Here is a 24,046-nt window from a genome sequence, read left to right as displayed (position 1 = left end):
GATCCAAGCCTCGGCAGCTGCTGAAGAGCCCATCCATGCCTCTGATCCTCCCCCCACGGCTTAAAGCCTCCCTGCGCCGCCTACCCCGGCCGTTCTCGGACACCTGGAAGTCCGGAAACGGCCTGGGTAAGCGGCGCGGGTAGGCTTCAAGCCTTTCCGATCCCCACCCCACCCTGTCCCCGATGCCGGTAGCCTCCCCGCGCCACCTACCCCAGCCATTCTCGGACACCTGGAAGTCCGAGAACGGCTGGGGAAAGTGACACGGGGAGGCTTCAAGCGGCAGCTGCAGGGTGGGGGGGTGTCTGCACCCATCCTCCCCCCACGGCTTGGATCCAAGCCATGGGGGGAAGCTGGGAGGGTGGTGGGATTGGGATGCCTTTCAGGCATCCTGGGCTTGGATCCCACCCGCCGCCGGTTACCCTTGGGTAACCAGTGGCGGGTGGGATCCAAGCCCGGGATGCCTGAAAGGCATTCCAATCCCACCACCCTCCCCCCACGGCTTGGATCCGAGCCACGGCAGCTACCCCAGCCATGGCCGGACTCTAGGGAGTCCAGCCATGGCTGAGGTAGCCGCCGTGACTCGGATCCAAGCCGCGGGGGGAGGGAGAAAACCGGATAATCCATTCCTACTGGAACGGATTAACCGGTTTCCAATGCATTCCTATGGGAAATGGTGCTTCACATAACGATGTTTTCACATAACGATTTTTTTTGAACCAATTAACATCGTTATGTGAGGCACCACTGTATTGAGGTAACGGCATCCAACCACTGGGAACAGTAACTGTAACTTTATTTTTTCAAAGTAACTTTTCATGCTCCAACTCCAATTATTATGTTGCAAAGACAGTAATCTCTACTGTTGTTAGGGTTCCTTTTCTGCCCTCTCCAGGCTTCTGATTTCTGCCTTTCTTCATATTCAGTTACCAAAAGTCAACTCTATTTGGGATCTTTTTTTGCTGTCATGCGGAAGTATGCTTTTGGAACCACAACAGAAGGTGTCTATCTCCAGACTAAATAAAATGGAAAGCTCTTTAATCTCTCTAGATTAAAAGTGAAGACCAAAGTCCAGCTGAAATACATGCAGGATTTCCTCTTCACTGATGATGCAGCCATTGTTGCCCATTCTGCCGAAGACCTCCAGCAACTTATGAATCGTTTTAGTAAGACCTGCCAAGATTTTGGATTAACAATTAGCCTGAAGAAAACACAAGTCATGGGCCAGGGCGTGGACTCACCTCCCTCTATTACCATCTCTACACAAGAATTGGAGGTTGTTCATGATTTTGTGTACCTTGGCTCAATGATCTCTCACTCTCTCTAGATATCGAGATGGATAAACGCATTCGCAAAGCAGCTACCATGTTCTCTAGACTTACAAGAAGAGTATGGCTTAACAAAAAGCTGACAGCATATACCAAGATCCAGGTCTATAGAGCTTGCGTCCTGAGTACCCTCCTGTACTGCAGTGAGTCCTGGACTCTTTGTGCACGGCAGGAGAGGAAGTTGAACATGTTCCATATGTGTTGTCTCTGACTCATTTTTTGGCATCACCTGGCAGGACAACGTTCCAAATTGTGTAGTCCTGGAATGAGCTGTAATGGTTAGTATGTATACATCACTGAAACAGTGACGTCCACATCGGCTTGGGCATGTCATGAGAATGGCTGACGGTTGGATTCCAACTGCATGGAGTTGGAATCCGACTGTATAGAGAATTAGTGATGGGAAAGCACACCAAAGGGAGACCACAGCTGCGGTACAAGGATATCTGCAAGCAGGATCTGAAAACCTTAGTAATGGACCTCAACAGATGGGAAACCTTGACACCTGAGCATCCAACCTGGAGGCAGGCAGTGCAGCATGGCCTCTCCCAATTTTAAGAGGCAAAGAAGTGGTCCCAAAACCAGCAAAATCAGGGAGCTGGACAGGGGACAGGTTGTATTTGTCTTCAGTGTGGAAATGATTGTCACTCTTGAATTGGCCTTCTCAGTCACACTAGATGCTGTTCCAAGACCTCTATTCAGAGCATGTTACCACAGTCTCTTGAGACTGAGGGATGAGATACACAAATGCATTTCATCTATTTAATAAATAAATAGTAGCATGCAATGTAGTTAGGACTGGGACATACCAGGGAAAGCGTATTTCATGATGCCAATGAAAACCACCCAGAGGTGTTTTTATTTACGTCAGACAACAAACAGGAGTTAACAGCTATTGTATGCATGGGGAGATTTCATCTGCCTGCTGCTTTATATGGAGAGAATTCCCTTATGATGCCTGCATTCTGTGCAGGTTGTATTTGCAGCAAGCATCTGAATACCAGTGAGATTGAACCTTCACAGATCTGATTCATTTTAAGTAGCTATGGCTGTGAGAATGGAAGACAAAGTTCAACTGGAGGGAAATGTATTGGGAAGAAATGCTTTCACCATCTCTAATGTAAACAGAAGCTTTGAGGGCACTCTCCAACATTTCTGGTCTGTCTTGTTCTTTTTGTTCTTATTCTTACTCTCATTCCGTTCCTGACCACCGCTTTCGACATATGATGGATGCTTCCTTGAAGAAGTGGTGGGAGCCAGAGTTATGGTCAGGCTGGAGGAAATGAAAGTTAGAAAAAACATATTTTGAAACTTCTTTTTAAGAGCAGGATAATTTATGTGTCAAAAAATATATATTTTTTGCAGCTGGTACCTTGCAAAAGGAATAGCACCCCATCTACAGCTCACCCAGTTCTACATAAGCACATTTCCTCCTGACAGAGGATGTGTTTGTCAAGGTCACTGTAGCTCTTGCCATGTTTGTGGTGCTGCTGCTGTTGGTGGTGGGGTCTTCCTCTAACTAAGGGGCATAAGGATAGGGAGGCAAAAGTTCCCTAGTTATACCCCAGTTAGTTTGTTATATAAATTTCCGGTCACATGATGCGGGGCCATTATGGCATCATTTCCTCGGCTAGTGGTGTAACTGCAGTTTATTTCTCCATTACCGGGAGGGCTGTGTTATTTTGTTTCAGTGATGTATTGGACCATTCCTTACCTGTACTGCATGTGTGAATGTCAGCCTTGCCAGGGAAAATGGAGAAGGGAGAGTGGGCAGGACAAAGATGTTGCCACAGAGAAGCTATGCCCACCCCATGGGGCTTGGTGCAGGGGCGGCAGTAGTTATGCCCAACGTTTGCCACACACCCACACACACCATGTGACTGCGATTCAGTACAACCGTTGTAGTTAAAGTATCATTAAGAATGGGGAACATTTGTCTCATTTAATCAGGTCAGGCCCTCAAATAAATTTTCACACAGGGCTCTTCCAAAAAGCCTAGTTGTAGCTTGTGTTTCACTCCTCCCCCTTTTCTTTCCCACAATATCACAATAATAAATACAAGGTGTGGATTGTTTTAAATGGCTGCTCAGTGCCATGAACAAACAAGGATGCAGTTGCAGACTCAAAATACTGAAGCTACTATGTGCACTATTGTTATTGACGCCTTAGAGCAGGATGTTGGTTAAATACCATTACTGTAGTATTAGGTACATATATGACAACAATGTAGGACAGATGCCAAAAACTCCTATATGCATGGGTGCTTGCCCCCCCCTTCCTAAACTTGGCATTTCTTTAAATGTACTCAGGTAAAAAAAAAACAGTCAGGTCAGCATCATTAAGGTATCGTCAAGAAAGTTTGCCCTCTCCTCCCACCCTTGCTTATTTAGTGTCTAATCAAAAGGTCTTCAGAGCATAGTACAGTATCATGTGTAGAGATGGGCATGAACAGTCAAACCAGCAGTTCATGTTGGTTCATCCTTCAGATGAGCAGGTGCTTGGTCCTTCCCAGCCCTGTCCTCTCAGATGGACACCCTCTCAGAGGCAGCGCCCACAGGAAGCAGGGCAAGGAAGCCGGGGCACTGCCTCTGCGTGGGTACCCGCCAGAGGAGGTGGGGCTGGGAAGCACTGAAACCTGTTCAACCAAAGGATGAACTGGCATGAACTGGTTTATTTATTTAATTTATATCCTGCCCATCTAGACTGAAGTCTACTCTGGGCAGCTAACAACACTCAAGAACAATAAAAAATAAAAAAAAAACATTAATGCAATCGAAAATAGCAAATAAATTAGATACCGACAGGCAAAAAACAGATATTTGCTTTTTGTCAAGGCAGGCACCAGGAAGGACTACACGAGAACCCTGAATTGAGAGGACTCTGCTTTGCTTCAAAGCTTGTATTGCCTTTAAAATCCTAGCCAGTGCTCGCACAGGGCCTATGGAACATTTCAGGAGTTCAGTGTTCACACTGGCTGTGTTGCAACTGGCATTCCAGCCCACAGCCCCCCCTTCTTGTGCCCATCCATAATCATGAGAACTACACATGACTACATTTTTTAAAAATAAATATTTTCAGAGAAATTGGGTTAATCTTTGTACCCCAAACTGGGGTGGTAAACAAACAAGAAGTTGGCTGGATAGCTTAGTGGCTTAGGTATAGGTTGGGGGTTCAATTCCTCCAGGGAGAAAAGCCAGCTTGTGTGGTTTGGGGCAAGCTGCATAGTCTCAGAGCATGTCTAGAAGAAGGGGATGTAAAACCACTTCTCAGTATTCTCTAGCTGGAAAATTCTGAAAAGGGTTGTCATAAGTCAGAATTGACTTAATGGCACATGATTATCCTTAAATAAACAAGAATATGTAGAGAAAGACAGGAAATGTAGATACCAGATAGGATCTCGGGCTCCTTTATAAATGGGTGGGCCTAAGTCTAAAGGTTTCCAACTGCCAGAAGAAAGGCTCGGGGAGGGGGGGGACAGTACTGCCCAAAATTTTTGGGCAGGTTGATGTTGAATTTTGAGAGAATACCCTTGCAAAATGGCTTCCATCTGTATGTTTCCCCGTGACAAAATGGATGCATAATGAATATGATGTCTCTGTTAGCCTTTGATCTGCTGGAATATATAATTATGCAAACCAGTATGTATATGTGTGTATAAGAATGAATGAAATATATTTACATAAGAGAATATGTGTAAAAAATCATCTAGAATCAGCCAATAGGTATTTAGAAGGTTAATTGTCAGAAGAAAAAGTGAAAGTTAGGATGAGGCTTGTCTGTTGATACGAGGCTTCTCAGTTGATATGTTAGGAATGTACACCTTCAGTTAGGAATGTTGGTTGCTAGGTGTTGTTTGAGAACTGTTAGGAAACTGCTATAAGAAATCTGTCAAGAACAAACCAAATCTATATCAAATGTTCAATTACTGTTTTTCAGTAAAAGTTCCTAAAGTTTATTATGACTAAATGAATATTCTTTTTACCTGCTGAGATACACATATACAGTATTTATCAAAGAAGAATCGTATTCATGATCTGTGTGGGTTTTTTAATACTACGCTTAATCTGCTGTGAACAAACTCTCAAAAATTTCAACACAATGTGTCACAAGACATGAATTTTACATTCATTGGACATTATCAGTCAGAAAACAGCCATTTCTCAGATGGCAAGTTGATGAGTTAAGAGAAAAATAGTGCACATAAGAAATCAACTACTAAGCAAAGATGTAGTCCAAGCTCTAAAACTTAAGTTTATATTTAGGTTCTCACTCATCACAAGTAGTGGACCCTACTTGCCAATAATGTGAGAACACTTTGTCATGAGGTCTTTGTCTGGGACCAGGGAGCTGTTCTAAGTTGCTGCCATCTGAACACCAGACTATTCAGGCAGATTTGCCTGAATCCTTTTGCCCCTTTACAGACATGCAACGTTATGTTGCACAAGTGGTGGGTTTTTTTCACGGCTTGGACAAGGAAGTATTCAGTACCACCTTGTGCAAATATAAGCCCTGTCAAAACCAACAGGGGTAATTTCCAGCTTCTACAAAGACACGTTGTAGGACACAGAACAATATGGGCAAAGTCTTACACTCAACCCAAGAAGATTCTCCCCTGTGTACATGAATCACATGCTGACAACACAAAATACACTGAATATATCAACCCTAGCAATTCTATCCTTTTGAAAACCGTAAGAAAACCAACACACACATTGGAAATTCATCATGACAAAGGGAGATTCTACACTACTTGTTACATATATAGCATATATAATTCAAATAACCTGCTTGTGGAAAAACTTCCCAGTGATGAAGTGAATTGCACTGCTGAGTACAATGCTGAATCCAAATTAATACCACCAGATAGTTGTTATGAAGTATGTGAGAAGATCCTGCCAACCTAGCAGTTCAAAAGCATGTAAAAATACGAGTAGATAAATAGGTACCACCACGGTGGGAAGATAACAGCGTTCCATGTCTAGTTGCACTGGCCACATGACCATGGAAACTGTCTATGAACGAAACGCTGGCTCTACGGCTTGGAGACAGGGATGAGCACCGCACCCTAGAGTCAGACACGACTGGACTAAAATATCAAGGGGAATTTTTACCTTTACCTATTTGAGCAGAAGCAATTCAACAGACAAAATAGAATATGAGAGTTCAATTCATTGAACCAATTTTATTCAGTTTTCCAACAAGTTTCATATACTGATTTTATCATATTATAAAATGAAGCTCCCATCAATTTTGGGGGGTGGTTTAAGCTGAAGTATTATATCTATTTTTCATTTTAAATGCAACATTTATAGTTTCCTTCCTATTCAGGGGGAAGCCTTCCTGGAATCTAATTGGAATTTAATTTCTTGAATGTGTAGTGTAAATATAGTTCCTTATGAAACAAATTTGTACAACTGAAGTCACCTTAAAAAGTACAATGGTTATTGTATGTTATGAATGAGGAGAACGTGCGATCACAAGGCCAGGTCTACAGTCAAGGTGCTTCATAGGCCATCGTTCAGTTGGCTCATGATACGAATTCCAGCTTTTCCCCGAGTGGTCCAGATGAAGGTATTTTATACTCAGGAAAGTCGGGAAGCCTCCACTTAGTCTGCTGCAAGTGCCGCAGTACAATGCCAAATGTGCTTACAAAACAATCTGACATTGTTTCATTGTTTCCTGACCCCAAAATCCTGACTTCATTTATTGTCCTGGTCTAATTTTGTAGTGTTCACAAATATTCCCTTAAGGACAAAAACTTGAATATTTGGTGGGTTGCTCTCATGAAAATTGGATTAGATAAAGGGGGTCTTTAGCTCCTGTCCTCTTTCCCTGTGGCTAAATTCAAAGCATTCTTAAAAAACATTCTCCTCTTGCAACACCAGGTCACATGCAGTGCATTTCATCTCCCTGAAGAGCCACTTTGCCAACTATCACATTAGTTTTTTTTCCCGAGGGTGAAAAATTCTCAATCGAGCAAAAATGAAAAACAACCTTAAATAGTCTCCCGCTTTTATATTCATGCTGAGAATGGAGCAAGAGTGTGTCATCAAATACGGTGCCACTCTGAAATTACCCTATTTGGTGCAGAGGGCACTATACAGAGAGACACAAAACATATAGAAAGGAACGTCTGACTGTGAATGTTGGGAACAATTCTGTCTAGAAGTGCAGAGCATTGCTTAGCCCATTCAGCTCTGTCCAACCCAGGCCGGGCTGGGTTGGGCAAAGCTGGATCAGAAGTATGAGATGAAGGGGGGCAGCTAAAGGGCACAATATGAGACCACAACAGAACTTGCTTTGTAGGTGGCTACCAGCAACAGGAACTAGTGGAGGGCAGAGGAAAATCTGCCTAAAGAGATCTCTTACTCTAAGGAGGGTATCAATCACAAATGTTAAAAGAGAAAGACATCACAAAGACCAGCTGCTGAGGGATGTTGTATGTGTCATCTCTCAAGCATGCTGCAAGGGAAGGGAAGGCAGGAAGGGAAGAGAACCTATGGGAAGGACTCTGTTGGACAAGTTTTGGGTGTTCACCTAACCTCATCCCACCATTTGAGGTGGGATGAAAAGCATTGCATGCCCACCCCTGTCAGCCATGGTGGCATCCCATGCTAGGTAGAGAAAGATGTGGAGGGAGCAACAGTAGACATGGTAGCAGTGGCATGCAAAACACACACACACACACACAAGGAGGAGAGGTCATTTACTACTGGCATTGCATTGGCCAGAAATTACTCTTCTATATACCAAGTGTGTTGGGGCTCATTTCTATTCTACTGGTGGACCAGAATACAGTACCTGTTATGCATCCAGTGTCACTGGTTCAAGTGGGAAATCTGGGTTTAAAAGAAAGGGAAATATGGACTGAATAGATTAAGTGGAGCTGTATGAGGGAGGACTGACGTTTTCATAAGAAATAAGCAAAGCGACTCCAGGTGTTATTGATGTTTCTAAGGGCCTGCTCCTACTGCTGGAATGAACCTGCAGAGGGATTGTTTTTCTGTATTCCGGCTAAAGTCATGTGGACTTTAGTCTGAATCTAAATTTTTTGTGCTGGTGTGTCCATCCTCACCGTGGGGATCCCCCCAACACACTACCTTGGGCTCCCTGCTGCCACTGTCACTTTCTCCACTTCTTATCTGGGTCTGCTCGGCAGGGACGGGGGATGAATGGGGGTGACCTGTTAAGCAAAGAGGCAATTGGATGTAGGGGGGGTGAGTGATCAGGGGGCAGAAAAGTGATCAAGTGGATGAGCAAGTGAGGGAGTGACCAGGTGGGCCAGGGAGTGACTGACTGAGGAGGGCAACTGGATGGGTGAAGAGGTGATCAGACAGGGGCTTGAGTGATGGGACAGACGAGTGATTGGGCAGGTGGGTGAGCAAGCAAGGGGGCAATCAGGTGGGCAACTGGGCAAACAAGGGGTGAATAATGGGGCCACCTGCGTTTTCAACAAGCACGTTGCTTTTATTATTGTTTTTAATTCCTGCTATCTGGTATAATGCTGTATCTAATTATTATAAAAAAGCGGATGGGCCGTTCATATATGCAGACTCAATTCCAATGAATCAATTCCACATCCTCCTTAAAATAAACGAACCTCTTGTGGAAGGGCAGAAAAACACTCTCCCCTGGCACAGTGTTCCACGCATGCACGTAATTCATGTGTATGGTAAAAATTATTTATTTGTTTAGAAGGACCCAAAATGATAGCAGGTTTGTCAGTGAGATTGGTCCCTTTGTATTCCCAAAGTGAGGCCAGGGTAAGTCTCCCATCTCCAAATGTTCTATAATAGCAAGGTCCCATCTCCTGCTGTGATATGTTCATTCTTACAGAAATTACACCATAACTAGATGTCCTTTCAAAACCAAAGTTTTAAGAATATGTCCGAGTTTTACAACTTTGCCAGGGTCCTTAAAATACTGAGAAACTCATCTTTACCAATGTTCTTAAACACCGTCATGCTGAATGTCATGGGATGTTGGTGAATACTTGGGGATGGGTTACAACAAGATTCTTGGTTGGTGGGAGTTGGACTGAGCTCATGTTTTTTTTTCCCACAGGATCACTGCTTCTTGGGTGAGCACAAAATGAGTGCACTAACTAAAAGGTTGCTCCCTTTTTTGCAGTCTTAAGATTCAATTTATGAGAAATTATTTTTCACAACATTAGAAATCCCCCAAGGCTGTTCTGTGGTTTGAAGGATTCAAAATTAAAGAACAATAAAAATGCACTGACCAGGCACTGATGTTGAAACAGAAACCACAGCATAGCCAGCTGCAAGCAGTGTTCATTGAGCCACACTGAATGCTTCCAACATGAAGGAAGGGAAAAGAATCCTTCTACTAACACAGGATAGCATTCGTTTGTCTGTGAACTCTAAAACAACAATGGAAGTTAAGAGAGACAATACAATTTTCTCTGGAATTAGCAGAGCTTCAACGTATCTAGCTATTCCTAAGTCATTCCTTTCACCGGTAAGAATAGTACAATGAAATTACTTCTGGTTGTAATAAAACCAGGCAAATCCTTTTGCCGTAAAACTGTAACTTTATAGTTACTTTTATAGCTAAAGCACTGTGGCCTTATCAAATGTCAGAGGAAGACTATTACATAGTTTAAGTGCTGACTGCCTTGTGCTATTGTCTTGTGCTTTGTTGTTGGTATAGAGGTGACAACAATGTGGACAAAAGGAGATTGTTTTTTAACCATATGCCAGCAAATAATTCTAGAATTCAAAAGGTTATTTAAGTACCCCGAAAGAAATAGGAATATTATTATTGATTGTGAGATTTTCATTTTGGGTAGCCAAAGGAGGACATTCTACAAATTGGGCTGTCCCTCCTACCTGGTTCTACAGGTAGAAACAACCGACCAATCAGGTTTGTCCATGGCTCCTCTTATAGGAAGAAGGCAATGCTTGCTTGGTTCATTCTTTTCTTCTGTGGCTGAAGAACCTGTTGCAGTTTTTACAACCCCGCATGCTGCCTGTAGTTTGGCTGTAGCTTCTGGGCTGGGGTAACTGACAAGCTTCCCAGCACTAACCAATCATTCCACCCTGCCTACGAGTTCAAAGAGAGCCCCGCCTCTCAGCTGAGAATTCTCTCTCCTTTTCTGTTTTCTGCCAAAGTCAGTTATCACGTTGCCTGGTTTGTTAGTCTGCAGTTATCTGTTCCCAATTGTAAGTAATGAACCTTTCAATGTCTCAGAGTGAGTTATTGAGACTGTAAGTGCCAGTTAATGAGAAAAGGGGTGGACTCTTTGAGGAATTTGCAACTATTATCCTCTGTGATTATCTGTATTTCTACTGTATATCAAAAGGAGAATTTTAACCAGAAATTCAAAACTCTGCAACAGAACCAAAGGGGGACAACCAAAGACAAGCCTGATAAGTCCTAAGGAGAGCTGCAGAGAAGGAACACCTGCTCCAAGACTGGTGAGCCCTAGAAAATCTGCTTAAAGGAGTTCTACCACCTATTGTAGGACACTCCTTTAGAATGCAGCCTTCGTTAAGGCACATAGGTCCATTCCATAGACTGTATCTTCCATGTATGTAATCTATATATTTCTTCATGTGGGGCTTAAGGCAGCAGACATAGCCATGGTCTTAGTGAAGTGAGTGGCGATCCTTCTCTGTCATCTCAGGTCTGAAATCTGATAGCAGGTAAAAATACATGCCTTCAGCCATCTGGCCTAGGTAGTATACTTAAAGACTTCCTGTGAAGTCAGATTTCTTGAAGCATTTTATCCTTTTTTGGCACCTTGATGGCCTGTCTGATAGTTAAAAGATCTCTATAAAAGGTCTATAAGATATTTAAAAGGCCTATAAGGACATCAAGTTCAACCCCCTGCTCAATGCAGGAATCCAAGTCAAAGCAGATCTGACAGGGGGTTGTCCAATTTTCTCTTGAATGCCTCCAGCACTGTAGTGCTCACCACCTCCTGAGGTAATAGATTTTATTCTCATATTTCTCTAACATTGAAGACATTTTTCCTGATATTCAACCTAAATCTGGCTTCCCGTAGCTTGAGCGTATTATTATGCATTGTGCACTCTTTGATGACCAAGAACAGATCCTGCCCCACCTCTGTATGACTGCCTTTCAGATATTAAAAAAATGCTATTATATCTCCCCTCAGTGTTCTTTTTTCAAGACTAAACATGCCCAGTCCTTTCAGCCTTTCCTCCTAGGGCTTGGTCATGATTTGCATTTATCTGCTAAATGGAGTAAAAAAAATTCCCACAGTGTGTTATCACATCATTAACACTTTCACATTCAGGCAGCTGGTTAATGGCTTGGACTTTTTCTGGATTCTGTCTAAACCTGTCCAAGAAACTTTCTTCCATTTTTAGAAAATCTATATTTGTTACCAAGTGTGATGGCCATAGAGTCCTCCAGTCATTTCAGTACTGAAGCTATTTCAGACTTCAGCTAAACATCTTTGGTTATGCTGCTTTTGTGTGGATCCAAAAAATAGGAAGATCATCAGTTTGGCACAGAGCCCCTTCTAGACCTCCAAGAAGTTGGAACATCCCCCTGCCCCAAGTGCAAGTTTTACAGCACTCTAGAACTGGGAGGAAAAGACTACATCCTGATAAAGATGTGTAATTGAAGGTCTTCACACAGGTATATTTGGCTGCCCTGCAATTGAAGCCTTAGGCCTGTTAAAGAGGATGGTGAACATCAGTGCAGACTACAAAGGTGAAATCAAGAGAAGTTTCTCAAAACGTTTCCAAACCTGGTTAAACTGGAATGGGGCAATTGATTGGATTTATGGGTGATGGAAAATCATTTGCTCTTACAGAAGTGTTTCTCTGCTTCTGCTGTCCAGGAGGAAGGAAGGCATTAAACATATGGAGAAGACAGACGTTATCTCAGAAGAGGACATCCCAAATGACTGATGTGATATCTGTGGCAAAACCAAATGGGAACATTCAAATTTGCATTTACCTGGGAAAAATACAAAAGTTGTTGAGAAAGACACATTCTCCCTTGTTTAGAATACACTGTGGTACAACTCCAAAGATGCAAAGGTTTTCTCCAAAATGCGTGCCCAGCCAGGTTATGGTAGGAGTAGTCTGCAGACTGCGGAAGCAACAGCAGCTAGACTTCATAGAGTCCTCTGTAATATGTGTCCTCCTGGCTATCAGCTTTTCTGCTTCCCGTCAGGTTCCAGTTAGTCTCTGTTCATAAACCACTTAAAGATAACAGAGAGTCTGGACACCAGGCTGAGGTATAACTAAAACTCAAAGGGTAGTGACTTGAGCATTTAGCTTGTTGTTAGGTCTGCTGCACAGGTGGGTTGGTTTGCTCCTAAAAGGCGGTGATCAGACAATATCTTTGGCAGAGTAAATTAGCTCACCCCTGGACTGGTCCTACCTGCACTTTTCTAAACCCTGTTAGGGGTTTCTAGTTTTTTGGTTCAGGTAGGATTGCTCTGTTTTGGTTCATTTCCAGCATGTACAATCACAGTAAATGAACCAAACCAAGGCTTCCTATTTAAATGTGCAAATATTGTACAGTAGTCGCTTAAAAAGAGAGACACTTCCAGCAATTGGCAAATCAAACACTTCCACAGTTATACAGAAGGCTGAGGAAACTTCCTATTAGAGCAGTATGACAATAGAAGCACTTTACCTCAGGAGGTGGTGAGTACTCCAACACTGGAGGCATTCCAGAGAAAATTGGACAACCATCTCTCAGATATACTCCGGTTTGTATTCCTGCATTGAGTGGAGATATTTAAGAAAAAAGCAAACAAAAATCTCCTTTGTTGCCCCCTCTTGTCTCCACCCAGCTTGGGGAGGAAGTTTTTGATTTGTCTTTTATTCTTTTTAAGTGATGCAGCACCTCTGTGCTGTCTTAATACACTTTAAAATTTATTTTCACTTCCTCCTTTATGGAGCCAAAGACGTGTTTAGTTTGCCAATATCTTGAAGTGGCTTTCTTTTTAAGCCACTTCACAATATTAGCACATTGACCGCAGGATGATATGGACCAAATAGGGTCACTTGAGGTCCATATTAAGATCTAGCCAGGGGGCCCTTTGGAAAGAGCCGTCCCTCAAGGAGGTAAGAGGGACGGCTTGTAGACAAATGGTCTTTTCGGCAGCTGCCTCCAGACTATGGAATGCCCTCCCGATTGAGAGTCGTCTGGCGCCGACGCTGATGACATTTCAGCGCCAGGTCAAAACCTTCCTGTTCCAGAAGGCGTTTAACTGAAATAATATCAGCTGTGGGTTTGATGGCAATTTTTAGACTTTATATTTTAATTGCATTTTAATTGTTTTCACTTTTTATTGTATTTTAAATGTTGTAAGCCGCCCAGAGACCTTTGGGTAGTGTGGGCGGCATATAAATTAAATAAATAAATGAATGAATAAATTTGCACCAAAAGGCAAATGTAGTAACCCTATTTAGCCTGTTCCAAAGAGACTGTGCAGACAAGTCCTAACTCTTGTTCTTACTCTCCAGCTACTTACCTCTTTGCTTAGTATCACCAAGTAGCTCTACTCCATATCAGAACTTGGAAATAATGCATTAATTAACACATTAATGGTAAAAAGTGACTTTTCTGTTAAACAGGAGAAATGTATTTTGTCTTAGAAAGTAGTATTTTGAAAATAATGTGTTAATGTTAAAAGTATGACTTTTAAAACATTACTATCTAGATGCATCAGTTGGCTTGTCTTCCTGCTTCACACTAAGGTCTTTATTTTACCATTAGCAAGTTAAATTAATTTGTTATTTCAAGCTGTGGTTTATATATAGTCAAAGTAGACATGATGGAACCATCTTTCACATGACTATTCTGTTTGTGAAATGAAGTGGGAAGACTCTGTATGAAAACATTTTGCAGGCAGAGAACTCTGCTACTTTTTCCTTATCCTATGTTAGTTTAAGTAGATCTCTGCCCACCTGGCTGAACTGGGAGAAGCGTTAAGCAATTAAGTAAACTGAACTAAGAATGAGAAGAAATGCAGGCTTAGCTCTCTTCTTTTGTACACTTCTTTTCATGTAAAGAAAATATCCCCTCATGTATGTCTGAATATGTGAGTGAGGCATGGGCATAAAACTGCCGCTCTACCATAAGATATTGAATTTGGTTATCAGTTTCAATTTCTTTTTCTGTTATTTTTCAAATTAAAAAAACATCATTTTCATTGATGGTTTCATTTTGTTTATATCTCACATTCCTAATAAAGGGAGTCAAGGCAGATTACAAACAGTTTGAAAGACAAATACAGCCAAAAATACAATAAATTACACCACTAAAATTCAATTAAACACATTACCTGTTAAAACTAATGAATAAAAATCATTTAAAAGCACATTTTCAAAGGTTAAAAAGTGTAGCATTCCTCATTAAAGCTCCTTCATTGGCAGCCAGCAAATTGCCAAATGCCTATCTGAATAGAATGGCCTTTGCCCGTTGACAGAAGGATAACAAGGAAGGAGTCAACCTGGTCTCCCATGGGAGGGAGTTCTTTATCCTGGGAGCAACCACCAAGATCACTATCACTAGACATAATTTTAAGCATAGTAGGGCCAAAGATATTGAAATCCAGGCAGGCCAATACAGGGAGGTATGGTCCTTCCAATAACCTGGATCAAAGCCTTAGAGGAGTTTATAGATCACAATCAGGATTCTGGATTGTGCCCTGAAAGAGAGTGGTAGCGAATTATGTTGTTGTAGCGAAGAATTTATATTCTTGCTATAATGTCCCTAGTCAACTGCTTGCCTGCAGTATTTGGGACCCAGTGGAAATCCCACTTAACCAAAGGCAACCCATGTAGAGCACATTGCTTGCTACAAAATGATCTACTTGAGTTGTCTTTAGTATGCGTTTGGAGTTTCCATTGGGTCCAAAATGGGATGGAATCAAGACAGAGGCATAGTTGACCCCCTAATAGCAACTGTGCCAATGCATTTTTGGCTACCACTGCAACCTGAGATCCAGTCAGGAAGCAAATCCTTTGTTTATATTTAGACTTATTCCTGAAACATCTACTGTAGTAACAGGATGGTTCCATAGTATTTTACTTGGTATGTTTTTGCTAGGTAAGCAAGATTGTAGGAGATCAAGTTGAGGTACCAATTGCTATCCTCACATTTCAGTACTCTAGAACTTTTCCTTTTTCTTTCTTTCCCATTGCTGTGTTTTCATTTACCTTATCAGTGTTTACACAAACTCAAGTGTCAGGTTACTAGGACAGAGATTCCTTTGTGGAGCAATGTTATTTTTGTTATTTGTCATTGACATTGCTTTCAGACTTGGCTGGAGAGTTGACTGATTGTTGACTTTTAGTATACTGCTGTTTAAACCTCATTTTTAAAGCATAATGTCCATTTTCAAAGTTGCTTTTTTTAAACATTCCTCTGAATTATTTTAGCAATGTACATGTACAAAATTTCAAACCTTGGACATGCTTACATGCCATCAAAAAGCATATGCATCACCAAAAAGGAGGGCAGAAGATTTGGGTAACAGCAGAACAGGGGCAGAGGGTAACAGAGGTGGAGAAAGAGTGCCTTTTTTGGGGTGTTATCCTGAGTAAGTGAGCCTCCCACATTCAAGTTAGCGGCTAAATCTGGTTGATGGGGTTGCTGTGATAACATGCATATTAGAATAGCCAGTAGGTTTGGAAGGGCCTCAGATGGATGCAAGTAAGGAAATGAAGCTGAATGTTGGAGGCCTGAGGAAACTGAGATAGTTCAAGGCCATTTAAAATTGAAATACAAGTAAAATTCTGGAAGACCCCCCATGGGCCTCTGATTTCAAATCCTTGAGTGTTACCATGGGAACCACTGTGCACAGCCAAGTACCTTAAATTAATTTAACTGGTGGGAAAAGGGAATATTTGACTGGCTGGAAGGACCTCATAACTGACAGGATGTTCAACGTTCTTATTTAGATAACTTGTTCATTAATACTTCACAAGTAAAATACAAGATGAGGGCTTTGGCACAGCCATAATTAAGGGGGGGAAATGAAACACTGCATAAAATGGCATGTATGTGTTTCTGCATGTGTGCATCCATTTTATCTTTGCAGCACATTGCAAAATCATTAATGTGGCTTTGAGAATTTAGCAAATACACATTAAAAGGCCTGTTGGCTCCTCCTTCTTCAAGAGCAGCCCAAGGTCACAAAGAGTGTTCAGGGGCTCTGCTGAAGTGAGAAAGATACTAAGATTTTCCTCTTGGGGAGTGCGATGATATTTAGATTTCCTTTGTGAAATAAGTATTAGATTACAAGGGAAAAGCCAAGGCTACAAAGGAAGGCCAAACAACACAAAAGCAACAATAGCCTTTAAATCTTATTATTCCTAAAGTGCCAGATTCTCTTTGTGGAGTGATACTTTTCTTCCACTTGGGATCTGGGATCTGTATACAGAGGTCTAATGTGCTCCTTAACCTTGTCATGCCCTGGCTGATCAGGTGAGCTCTACAAACACAATGCCCCTGAGTCTAAAAATGTGTCAGTGTATTGAGCCCCATTTCTAAGGTCAGTAACATGCAATGGACCCCACCACCTTTCAGTTCTGAACTGTTTAGAACTGCTTTGCATCTTCACTGTTCAGAGATGGCCCCAGATGGAGTACACTGCAGTAATCCAGACATAATGTAACTACAGCATGTACCACTTGAGCCAGGGCTCCATTCTTCAGGAATGAATGCTATAAAATTGGGGGAGCAGAGGAGCGATGGACCTGATTTGAACTACGTCCCACCCATGCCTAGGATTCGGGGGGGGGGGGGCTAATTGAGTAGCTATGCAAAGGATTGCAACAAAAATGTAACTAACATGCTCTGGATCCCACCCAACATATTTCTAAATACGTTCTTGCTGCCTTTAAGACTTTTTGTTGCTAGATTGTTTGTACTAGTGTTGATGTAGTTTATGTTTGTTACTGGTATTGATTTTTCTTGCTTTAACACAGATTGCTGTAAACTATGACTCAAAAACAGGATTGTGATGACTTCCAACAAATAACATACCTGCATCAGTCTGTTACAACAAACACATGAAAATGGCAAGCTAGAGAAACAAGTTTGCCAAGCATAGTCCACTTCAATTCTTGAGAAGCCTTTGTTCAGTCCTCCCTATTTTGGTATCACTCAAAAGTTTCGATCTATCACTTTCATCATCCACAACCATGAATTATGCTGGCAAAGTCCAGCCTAAAACTTCTGGAGGCCATCACGTTGGAGAGGTTTGCCCTAGTTGGTTGTCTGCTCATCTCAAAAGGGGGTACACGTGCACACTTTGCAGTTTTTGTGTTGGGAAGCTTCGTATTTTTCTCCTTATGAAAGAAACACTGCTGAAAGGGGGGCATACAGGTTTCATTCTAGTCCACGAACAGTTGGATGTTTTTGTTGCATTCTAAGAACAGTGGTTTCATATCCCAGACATGTTCTGTGACACATTATAGCTATAGACAGGGTTGACTTTAGGATTAGGCTCACTGAGGCAGCCACCTCAGGCAGTGGGGTGCTGGCAGTCATAAATCCAGCATTCCTTGGCCAGTTGGGCTCCCTGGTCCTTGTCCCACACATTTATTAAATGTCCTTTAAAAAAAAGATATTTTTTAAAAAACCCTTTAAAAAACACACAGTGCCACAAGAGAAAGAAGCAGAAGCGATGGCACTTTCTGTACCAGAAGGTTAGTTCCCTGCAGCCCAAGGTTGCCCTCCAAAACTGGCAACCTTAGAGACCACCTCTCCCATCACACTTTGGTTCCCAGGACCCTCCCACCCACCCCTGGAACTGGCATTCGAGAAAAAGACTGGGTATTGCACACCGCATCAAACCTTTGCCTCAGGAACTGCTTCTTCTTTCTCTTGCAGAGGTGTGTGTGCTGCTGGAAAGAGGGCTTAAAGAGATGGAGTAGGGGCATTGACTGCTCAATGGCAACATTTTGAATCCAGTTCTTTCTGGCCAGTTGAAGTTCAATGCCAGAGCTTCGGCAACAAGGAAAAGATTTGCACCAGTAAACATTTTCTTTTCTTCTTGTTCATGTTGACTAATCATTTCATTTTGTGTTTGTTTTATCCAAAACAGGTAAGTTTGCAACCATCTTGTCGTCGCCACCTCAGTCAGTCCTAATTATAGCCTAGGCTATCTTCTCCAGTCTACAATGGTAGACAAGATACCATGCAAATCATTTTACACAGTTTTGTTTTGCGCAGAGGGTTCTATGTTGTGGCTTTCACCCAAATAACATTATTTCTCAAACTTATCAGTGGGAGACTGGAGCCGGCATTGCTTTTCATTTGTGGGCTTTTGAACTGATTTGGGTTGCAGTTGGAACTGATCTTTACAACATTAATAGCCTTTGTGAGTGGGGCTGGAAGATCCCTGAAGTGGGAGTTGTGAAAACTGCATCTTTACTGTACAGTATAGTATTATAGTCTTCAAGATTATGTTAGTCCTTTCAAGAGAGTGGGTGTCTAAGGCCACCCAGATCACTTGGAATTGAGGGAGTTCTGTGTTCTGTTACTTGTACTGTTGGGCAAGCTCTATCATCCTAAAGTACTAATAAGAGGAAAAATGGTTAAGCCACTTTGCCTTACATTGATGGAAACTTCCTGGTGGATAAATATTAATGAAATTTTCAGTCAGATTTTCTTATAGCATCATGCTGGAGAAACTAGCCAGTTTGCTTTATGCAGAGCAATGATTTCTAACTTGGGGCTCATACTGTAGTAGTCTTCAACTACAACTCCTAGAAGCCCATAGAGAAAAGCTGTAGACTCTTGATATAACTAAGGCTGCTAGGTACTATAGTCAGAGTGCACTTATAGAGCCAAAACTGAGTAAACTGGTATAAATTTCAATTTTGGAAGGGAAACATGTGTTATTTTCCTTTTTGAAAATGGAAGTGGGACGCAAAAGGTGGCCTCTTAACAAGGAATGCCCAAACTAACATTTTTTAAAGAGTTAAACTATGTTACTTTTCAGCTGCTTTTTTTTTCCAGCATTATATTTCAAGAGCCTTTTCTTGGCATTTGTCTGAAAAGGGAACAAATCTAACATAAGCATTTTAATTCTAACATACTATTTCCATGTTCTATTCTGTTGGCCCTAGATATTGGTGTTTGAATATTTATGTGGCAGAGCAGAAAATTTACACTAAGTGATTTGTAGGGTATTTTCTGATCTCAAACCAAATATTAATGTGTTGAGAGATAGAGGTTCTGAATATGTGCAGCAATGATATGTTGAAATCATGAGCTGAGGAAGGTGATAGTCTGATTGTCAGCCAGGTAGGATCAGGCACCTTGTCACTCTAGACCTTGGTAAGTAACTACTCATTGATTGGTACTATAGGTATTTCACTTCTCCAAGAAAACAGCTTTTTGTTATCCTTTGTCTGTAATAGATAGCCAGCTGTTAGTATTTTGTATAAAATGAAATATGGAATTGCCTTGGTGGTTTGTGGGAAACCAGAAAAGGTTTAGTTACTCAGGTTGGCAGTTAGCCAGAGTGAAAGTCATGTGACACTGCTGCACATGTGCAGAGTTCAATTTGCTGTGTCACCGTTGCATCAGACTACACTATATTAGCAAGGTGCTTTCTAAGCTTATTCGTTGGGTTGATGTATGAAGGAGCATCATGTTACTTTGTTGGAATTGTGGAATTGCCAGTTCTGAAGTGTGATGTATGTATATTTGTAAATACACTGTCGGTGAAGGGAACGTCTCTTTGTGTCCAGTGTCTTTGTTTTTGCTGTTTGGAGATTACACGAAGAAGATTTCTAGCAGCTTAACAATTTCTGCTGTGCATCTCTTATCAAATCTTATCACCCGCCCTATCTCCATTGTGGCCATCAGCAAACTGGCACACAAAGATGTAAGCCTCTCTGGGGCTTCTGTACTCATGTCTATCTTTCTTGTCTTGTCTTATCTTGAATTAATTTATTGGATCAATAAGATGTTTTTCTTTTACCTTACCTTGAATATTGACTACTTCCAATTCATGGTTATAAACTTCACTGAAAAATGACTTAGAATATTATTATTTTTTGGTCCCAAAACATTACAAAAAAGTTTTCTGGTTTGTTTTGTTTGTATAAACATGAAACAAAAATGCATCCTGGTGGCAAAAATCAACAAGTAAAATATTGGGATATTTCTTTACTCAGCTGTTTATATTTTTAATTTATTTTTTTAAAAAAAAACTGCACAAAGGAAGTGGCAAAAGCTTCAGTACCTTGTTTACAACTGGTCAAGTAACCATGCCATAGAATGCCTACATTTTACATCTAACTGTGTGGATTCTACAATAAAATGTGACCTTGTCAGATGTTCCATCCTTGCAAGTTAGGGTTAAGAAAGTACTTGAAGCTATGATGCTTTATATTAATTAAGGATGTTTCTGATGTTGGAGTTTGCCTCTAATTATTACGTAGAGGAAGATTTAATGATTTAAACTACTTAATGTTGTTTGTGTTTTCCAAAGAATACTTTTTTAAAAACTGGAAACATTGCTTCCAGCAGACTGGGGAAGAAGCTTCATAACTATCAGAGGGGCCAACTAATGCTACACAGCTGGTTTCTGCTGAAAACAGGAAGAACCCGTTGCTTCTCAGCTAGCTCTCTGAGGAAGCCATGATCATACAAATTTTTTGAGCATAACTCTTTGCTTTTATCAGGACATCTCAGCTGAGGGGAAATGGCCTCGGTTCTTGACCAATGCTGACTAACAGGAAACACCAATAGAAAAAGCCAGACCTAAAATGTTGTGTTGACTTTCAAACCACTTCAGCCTGGGGCAGAAGAAGGCATAATTTATCTTGTTACAAGAAAACATGTTCTTCTTTTAGTAAACAAAAGAGAAAGTAATTGACAACTTCCAACAATAAGGGCGAAGCCAACAACCCAGAGTGAGTTGTGCAATGAGAATAATAGGTTACGGCTATGGGTACAGCTAGAGTTCAGGCTGAGTTGTGGTTTCAAGTCTCATAGTTGTGGGAAACAGACTCTTACTTGCCTTGCTCTGATGGGGGTCTGAACTGATGTTATTTCAGAGATTTCGCCAAATCACTCTATTTTTGTCTTTCAGCTACAATAAAGTATCTTATTCTTCAACCCCAATGAATCTGGCAACACGTGAGGAGCAATAAATAAGGGGAATGTTCATAACTGTTCTTACCGCTGACACTGCCAGTTTTTGAAATGAACCAAATGAGCACGGTCTGTGAATGCTGCATATGCGTAAGAAAAATACACCATGATCCCTCTTGGGGTCAGGAGAGAACTCTAATAAGAAACACATTTTGGAAGCAACAAGTCAAGCTATTTCGACTAGAAATTTACAATTCATGAACACTATACTATTTTATGCATGTTCCAATGCTGCCAATCTTCCTCATGGTCTTGTACTAACTTAGAAACGCTGTCTTATTCACTTTCATACAAGAGTGTCTACTTACATTTTACTTTTCTTTGGGTGGCAAAATAGGACCACAGTGTGGGAATACAGGGTGGTGGAGAGGACAGAATAACTGGAGAAACACCAGTATTCCAGGTGGTGGGCTGAAAGGATTTCTTCTGTCATATTCCAGCCAAGCAGAAAAAAAGTTCACTACTGTGAAATTTCAAAGGTAGATTTAAAAAAAACACCAAACTGCTTGTGCTCTCTCTTGGGCGCTGGAGACCACGATTGATTTTCTTGATATGAACAGTGATGGCAAGACCCACAGATATTTGTGTGGCCAGTTTGTGAAGCAGCCCAGTCAAAAGTAAACATATTAAGCCTTGCCAATGCTGAAAGGATTAGGGATAAAAAGCACCGAAATAAAGGGACCAGATCATGTTATGGATAATTAATGTCTTAAGCAACAAATCATGGCTAACATAAACCATGGCTTAGTGTGATATGCAAATGCAGCCGGTGCTGCAAATTACAACCATATGCTAAATTAATAGATTCACACAGTCTACCAAACTTCTGTTTTTACCTTTTGACCCGTCTTTTTCCTCATTTGCTCTTTGCATCTCCTCTTCTTATTGCCTCCAAGACTACAGACACAGAAAAACAATTTTGAAAAAGCCAAGATTTTAATAGAGCAGTAACACAACAACAGCATGCTTCCCACCAATTTCTGAAACAAAATCAGTACAAACCTGATGTTTCTTTCATCGTATAATAAGATCACTTAATTCTTCCCAAAGCCTCTGGCTTGTTTCTATACCCACAATTCAGAAAGCCAGGAAATGGCTTGATTTTGCTGCACAACATTGTGCCCACATTGCTGGCAGGAAAAAGGATGCCAAGCTTTACATAGCAAAGGAAAGCTTGAACATTGACAACACCAATGGCAGCAGTCAAGATCGTCTACAGGAGACCCTCTTCTGCCCATCACCATTCATACTTGTTGAAACACAGCCCTAGCAATTGCTTTGTATTTGAGTGAGCAGTGGTTAACTAATGGGAAAAAAAGGAGTCAAATAATGGCATTTTCCTTCGTGAGGTATCACTTTGTGAATGCTAAGGATGTATCACTGAAAACCAAGATCAAGACCATCCACACTCTTGTATTCCCAATCAAGGTGTATGGGTGTGAAAGCCAAACAGTTAAAAAAGCTGACAGGAAAAAAAATGATTTGTTTGAAATGTGGTGCTGAAGGACAGCTTTGTGGATGCCACTGACTGCTAGAAAGATGAACAAGTGGATCTTAGAGCAAATCAAGCCTGCCGCTATCTCTAGAGGCAAAAATAATTGAAGCTGTCCTGCTTAGGGCATATCATGAGACAGCAGGATTTTCTGGAAAAGACAATAATGTTGGGAAAGGTTGAAGGCAACAGGAAAAGAGGAAGACCAAATACGAGATGAATGGTCTCAAAAGGAATCCACAGGTCAGTTAAAAGGAAGATTGAGGAATAGGGATTGAGTCTATATTGGAGAAGGCTACAGTTCCCATGAAAACACAAGTTTACAGTTTGAGTCTGTTACTTTCTGTGCAGAAGCTTAATCCAAATAAGGCAGAGATGCTTCTTGTCAATCAAAAGGCAGATGAGGGCACAGGGATCTAGTCTGTGCTGAATGGATAAGGTTACACTCCCTGTGAAAACTCAAGTTTGGGTTTGCTCCTGGATTCATCCCCGGGCCTGGATGCCCAGGTCTCAGCAGTGGCCTGGGTATATTTGCATAGTTAAAACTAGTATGCTAGCTATGTCAGTTTCTTGAGAAGTCCAATAGGACCACAATGATTTAGTTACATTCTATTTGGATCGCTGCAACATGCTTTATGCAGGGCTGCCTTTGGGAAATGTTTGAAAACGTCAGTGAATCCAGGATGCTACAGCTGGTTACAGGGATCAATAAACGGGAGAGGGCTAGCCAGAACTCCTGGGAGCAGCCACAAAGAAGGCCTTCTCTCATGTCCCCATCAGCCCTGCCTGCTCTGGCGATGGGACCAGAGGAGGGCCTCCTCTGAGCATCTTAAGCACCAAGAAGACCCATATGGAGAAACACAGTCTTTCAGCTCGCCTGGACCCAAGTTGTATAGGGTTTTACAGATAATGACCAGTAGTTCAAACCTGAGTTTTCAGGGGGAAATATAACTCCATCCTGCACTGGTTGTATCCCTGTTCCCTCATCTGTCTTTCCAAATGGCAAAGATCACCTCTGTCTTGTCTGGTTTAAGTTTCTGTTTGTTTTCCTTCATCCTGACCGTTACTGATATCAGGCATTGGTTTAGAACCAAAA

General features: G+C 41.5%; 2 long non-coding RNA genes across 2 annotated transcripts in view; one reads left to right on the top strand and one right to left on the bottom strand.

Moving 5' to 3' along the window:
* Window positions 1-24,046, top strand: part of LOC144588223 (uncharacterized) — a 196,034-nt gene that overhangs the window by 42,156 nt on the left and 129,832 nt on the right. The window lies entirely within an intron of this gene.
* Window positions 792-22,355, bottom strand: LOC144588224 (uncharacterized). Its single transcript, XR_013543665.1, has 2 exons — window positions 22,295-22,355; window positions 792-2,598 (listed from the first exon to the last, which is right to left on the bottom strand). It is a non-coding gene; the product is annotated as an uncharacterized LOC144588224 (long non-coding RNA).

The sequence above is a fragment of the Pogona vitticeps genome, chromosome 3 (genome assembly GCF_051106095.1).
Source record: "Pogona vitticeps strain Pit_001003342236 chromosome 3, PviZW2.1, whole genome shotgun sequence".
In the NCBI taxonomy this organism is placed as follows: domain Eukaryota; kingdom Metazoa; phylum Chordata; class Lepidosauria; order Squamata; family Agamidae; genus Pogona; species Pogona vitticeps.
The sequence above is the reverse complement of the archived record's forward strand: the minus strand, read 5'-3'. Positions and strand labels throughout refer to the sequence as shown.